The sequence below is a fragment of the Chiloscyllium plagiosum genome, chromosome 39 (assembly GCF_004010195.1).
Source record: "Chiloscyllium plagiosum isolate BGI_BamShark_2017 chromosome 39, ASM401019v2, whole genome shotgun sequence".
Taxonomy (NCBI): Eukaryota; Metazoa; Chordata; class Chondrichthyes; order Orectolobiformes; family Hemiscylliidae; genus Chiloscyllium; species Chiloscyllium plagiosum.
In genome coordinates, this window is record NC_057748.1 from 9,937,724 (window position 1) to 9,943,182 (window position 5,459).

Sequence of the window (5,459 nt, forward strand, 5' to 3'; positions counted from 1 at the left end):
ACACAAAAGCTTAGACACACAAAGACTCAGACACACATACAAGGAGACAGTCTCTTACACCCACAGACATATACAAAACACTCAGACACACACACTGACACAGCTGCAAACAAAGATAATCTCTCATGCACAAACACACACACTCACTCTCAGATACTCAGATATACACAGATGCAAATACTTAGACACAGAGAGACACACAGATATAGACACACATATATAGACAGACACATGCACAAACTCTCAGACACTTGGATACACACAGACACACACTTTTAGACACAGAGACACACAAGACATAGACACACACATACACAGACACTTACACATAGAACATAGAAAAGTACAGCACAGTACAGGCCCTTTGGCCCTCAATGTTTGCTGACCCGAGCTACTCTAAGATCAAACTAATCTACATACCGTACTTTATACTATCATCCATGTGCCCATCAAAAAGTCGCTAAAAGTGCCTAATGTATCTGACTCTATTACCAACACTGGCAGTACATTCCACACACCCACCACCTTCTGTGTAAAGAACCTACCTCTGACATCTCACCAAAATCTCCCTCCAATCACCTTAAAATCAGGCCCACTGGTGATAGCAATTGCCGTCCTGGGAAAAAGCCCCTAGCTATCCACGCCTCTCATCATCTTGTGCACAGAAATAAAGTTGAGGGAGGACAAACCATGAAAGATTAGACACTCCAGATGGGACTCAAACCCACAATCACTGGCTTAGGAGGCCAGTGCCTTATCCATTAGGCCACTGGGGCTACAGATGCACCATTGGCCACAGACACACACATATACACGGATACATACACACGGACATAGACACACGTACACACAGACATGGGCTGACACAGACTCTAACAAAAACACACACAGTCACTCAGACACATACATTATCAAATGCTCAAACAGCATTAGCGTATTTTTAGGATGCAGTGCTCACTGTTGGAAACTTGTTAAAACTGCAATTCTGTTCAGAGAACATAGAACATTTCAGCGCAGTACAGGCCCTTCGGTCCTCGATGTTGCGCCGACCTGTCACACCAATCTGAAGCCCATCTAACCTACACTATTTAATGTACGTCCATATGCTTGTTCAATGACGACTTAAATGTACTTAAAGTTGGCGAATCTACTACCGTTGCAGGCAAAGCATTCCATATCCTTACTACTGTTCAGTTTAATAACTGCTCATGTGTTGCTTTGTCAATAAAATTGAGTGAATGGCAGCCTCTGCAGAATGTCTCTTGACCCTAAACTGGGAAAGTCGATTGAGCAGATGTAGCTCACTCTCATCCTGGTTTTGAACCTCTCGATTTCCTTGCCTTACCCCTTCTGTCTATCTCCCATCTTGCCCTCCTGCCGTCTCTCCCCCCATTGCTAGCCTCGAACCATGCTTTTATCACTGCCCTGTCCTCAAATCTCCTCCTCTGGCTCAGCGTCCATTTTGTTTTTGTCTGCTTACAGCTCACGACCCCCATAGAGGCTTGGGACTCCATGTTCCATCAGAGATGCCATGTAATAATGCCAATGATGGTGTTGATCACAAGGGAAAGCCTTGGTTATGGAATGTAGCTAGAGCTGGGATCAAATAAAGCAGGAACCTTGGCAGGGTCTTTCGGAGTTTACAAACCCTGATGGCAGGGACTTAAAAACCCACTGGCCCCACCCCAACTGCCGTCTGCCTCACCTAATATCCCATAGTCCATAGTCCTGGAATTCTATAATCCATAATCCTGGAATAGCCACAGTTCACAGTCCTGAAATTCTCTCTAATTGACAATCCTGGAATTCCTGGAGGCCAATGGGCTGAGAAGTGGCAGATGGAGTTTAATTCAGATAAATGCGAAGTGCTGCATTTTGGGTAAGCAAATCTTAGCAGGACGTATACATTTAATGGTAAGGTCTGAACAGGCTGGGGCTGTTTTCCCGGGAGCTTCGGAGGCTGAGGGGTGACCTTACAGAGGTCTACAAAATTATGAAGGGAATGGATAGGATAAATAGACAAAGTCTTTTCCCTGCGGTCGGGGAGTTCATAACTAGAGGGCATAGGTTTAGGGTGAGAGGGGAAAGATATAAAAGAGACCTAAGGGGCAACTTTTTCACACAGAGGGTGGTACATGTATGGAATGAGCTTCCAGAGGATGTGTTGGACGCTGGTACAATTGCAATATTTAAGAGGCATTTGGATGGGTATATGAATAGGAAGGGTTTGGAGGGATATGGGCCAAATGCTGGCAAGTGGGTCTAGATTGAGTTGGGATATCTGGTCGGCATGGATGGGTTGGACTGAAGGGTCGGTCAATTGCAATATTTAAGAGGCATTTGGATGGGTATATGAATAGGAAGGGTTTGGAGGGATATGGGCCAAGTGCTGGCAAGTGGGTCTAGATTGAGTTGGGATATCTGGTCAGCATGGATGGGTTGGACTGAAGGGTCTGTTCCATGCTGTACATCTCTATGACTCTATGATTCTATAGTATTCCTAGAATTCCATAATCGATAATCCTGGAATTTCTAAAATCTATAGTCCTGGAGATCACATAGTTCCTATTCCTGGAATGCTGTAACTGAATATCCTGGAATTCATATTGTTCATTGTCATAGAATTCTCATAGTTCATAGTCCGGGAGTTTCATAATTGATAATCCTGGAATTCCCATAATTCATAGCCTTGGATTTCCTCAATCCATCTTGGAATTCCATAAATCATTTGCCTGAAATTCCCATAGCCCATAGTCTGAGAATTCAATAATCAATAGTCCTGGAATTCCACAATTCTGCGTTTAGGAATGCACCCCCAAAACCCCCATCCCCACACTTACACCCCCAGCCACTCCCGGTGCCACCTCCCCCACCCCTCCCAGTGGCACTGTGGATAAACCTGCAGCAAACAGACTGGAGCATTTAAAGAAGGCAGCTCTCCACCACCACCACCGTCTCAAAGGCAACTAGGGACAGACAATAAATGCTGCCAAATATCAAACTCATCGGCTTGAGCGAGGGGCACCTGAAACCAAACAGTGACCGAACTGGAGGTCTCTGGGTTAAGGTTGGGACAAATTTGGAAGGGTTTCATCCTCATCGGAAACACTCAGTTTGGGGGAATACGGTTGGAGAGGGGTCAGGAATGGGAATTATTTTGAAATCTGCAGTGCTGAGAAAGTTAATGACACCACCCAAACTCTAAAGGAGCTCCAACCCTAAAAGGGGCTGGAACTTTTGGAACATTGACTAAAAAAACTTTATCTCTCCAAAGGACGTAGTTCACTACCATATACATTATGTCTCATTGTTATGTAACTTAGCCCGTGCTGATAATCAATTCCAATCTTGCCAGTCAGAGCTTTGAGTTCAATTCTTTGAGGCAAATCAAGGGGGAGAAGCTGATTTGCAGTCTCTGGCCCCGTTTTACACACACACACACACACACACACACACACACAAACACACACACACACACAAACACACAAGTCGGATCGTAGACAAGCACAGACACACACACAGACACAAAAGCTTAGACACACAAAGACTCAGACACACATACAAGGAGACAGTCTCTTACACCCACAGACATATACAAAACACTCAGACACACACACACTGACACAGATGCAAACAAAGACAATCTCTCACGCACAAACACACCCACTCACTCTCAGATACTCAGATACATACAGAGTTTAGACACAGAGACACACACTAATATAGACACACATATACAGACAGACACACATGCAAAAGCACACACTTTCAGACTCACGGATACACAAGGATGCACACTTTAGACATGATATACAAGACATAGGCACACACATATGTAGACACTTACACATAAAACATAGAAAAGTACAGCACATTACAGGCCCTTTGGCCATAGATGTTGTGCTGACCCTAAGATCAAACTAACCTACATACGTTACATTTTACTATCATCTATGTGCCTATCCAAGAGTCCCCTAAAAGTCCCTCATGTCTCTGATTCTACTACCTCTGCTGGCACTGCATTCCACGCACTCACCAGGCTCTGTGTAACGAACCTATCCCTGACATCTCCCTAAACGTTCCGCCAATCACCTTAAAATGAGGCCCACTGGTGATAGCCATTTCCATTCTGGGAAAAAGTCTCTAGCTATCCACTCAATCTATGCCTCGCATACAGAAATAAAGGCCAAACCACAAAGAGTCAGATACTTGAACCCACAATCCCTGGCTTAGGAGGCCAGCGCCTTATCCATTGGGCCACTGGGGCCACACAGACTCCCTCAGCCACAGACACGCACATATACACTGACAGTGATGTACACAGACACAGACCCTAACAAAAACATACACACAGTCACTCAGACACACATATGCATAAAGTGCTCCAACAGATTAGCACATTTTGAGTTGGCAGTGCTCACTTTTTGAAATTTGTTCAAACTGCAATTCAGTTCAGTTTAATAACTGCTCGTGTGTTGCTTTGTCAATAAAATTGAGTGAATGGCAGCCTCTGCAGAATGTCTCTTGACCCTAAACTGGGAAAGTCGATTGAGCAGATGTAGTTCATTCTCATCTGGGCTTTGAACCTCTCGATTTCCTTGCCTTCCTCCTTCTCTCTATCCCCCATCCTCCCCTCCTGCCATCTCTCCTTCCATTGCCAACTCCTCAAACCATGCTTTTAGTGCTCAATGTCCTAGAATTCCCATAGTTCATAGCCTGAGAATTCAATAATCCACAGTCTTGGAATTCCCCAATCCAGTGTTCAGGAATGCACCCCCCAAAAACCTAAACCCCTATCCCAAACACCGCCACCCCTTCCTCTCCACCACCACCACACCACCACCCCCCCCACCTTCCCAGTGGCACTGTGGATAAACCTGCAGCAAACAGACTGGAGCATTTAAAGAAGGCAGCTCTCCACCACCACCACCGTCTCAAAGGCAACTGGGGACAGACAATAAATGCTGCCAAATATCAAACTCATCGGCTTGAGTGAGGGGCACCTGAAACCAAACAGTGACGGAACTGGAGGTCTCTGGGTTAAGGTTGGGACAAATTTGGAAGAGTTTCATCCTCATCGGAAACACTCAGTTTGGGGGAATACGGTTGGAGAGGGGTCAGGAATTGGAATTATTTTGAAATCTGCAGTGCTGAGAAAGTTAATGACACCACCCAAACTCTGAAGGAGCTCCAACCCTAAAAGGGGCTGGAACTTTTGGAACATTGACTAAAAAAGTTTTATCTCACCAAAGGACATAGTTTACTGCCATATAGATTACGTCTCATTGTTCTCTAACTTAGCCCGTGCTGATAATCAATTCCAATCTCACCAGTAAGAGCTTTGAGTTCAATTATTTGAGGCAAATCAAGGGGGAAACTGATTTGCAGTCTCTGGCCCCATTACACACACACACACACACACACATGCGCCCGCGTGCGCACACACACGCACACACACA

At 45.1% G+C, this 5,459-nt stretch overlaps 1 non-coding gene across 1 annotated transcript; it reads right to left on the bottom strand.

The window, feature by feature from the left end:
• Nucleotides 1-703: 703 nt before the first annotated feature.
• On the bottom strand, nucleotides 704-776 carry trnar-ccu. Its single transcript has one exon. It is a non-coding gene; the product is annotated as a tRNA-Arg (tRNA).
• Between the last annotated feature and the right edge of the window lie 4,683 nt (nucleotides 777-5,459).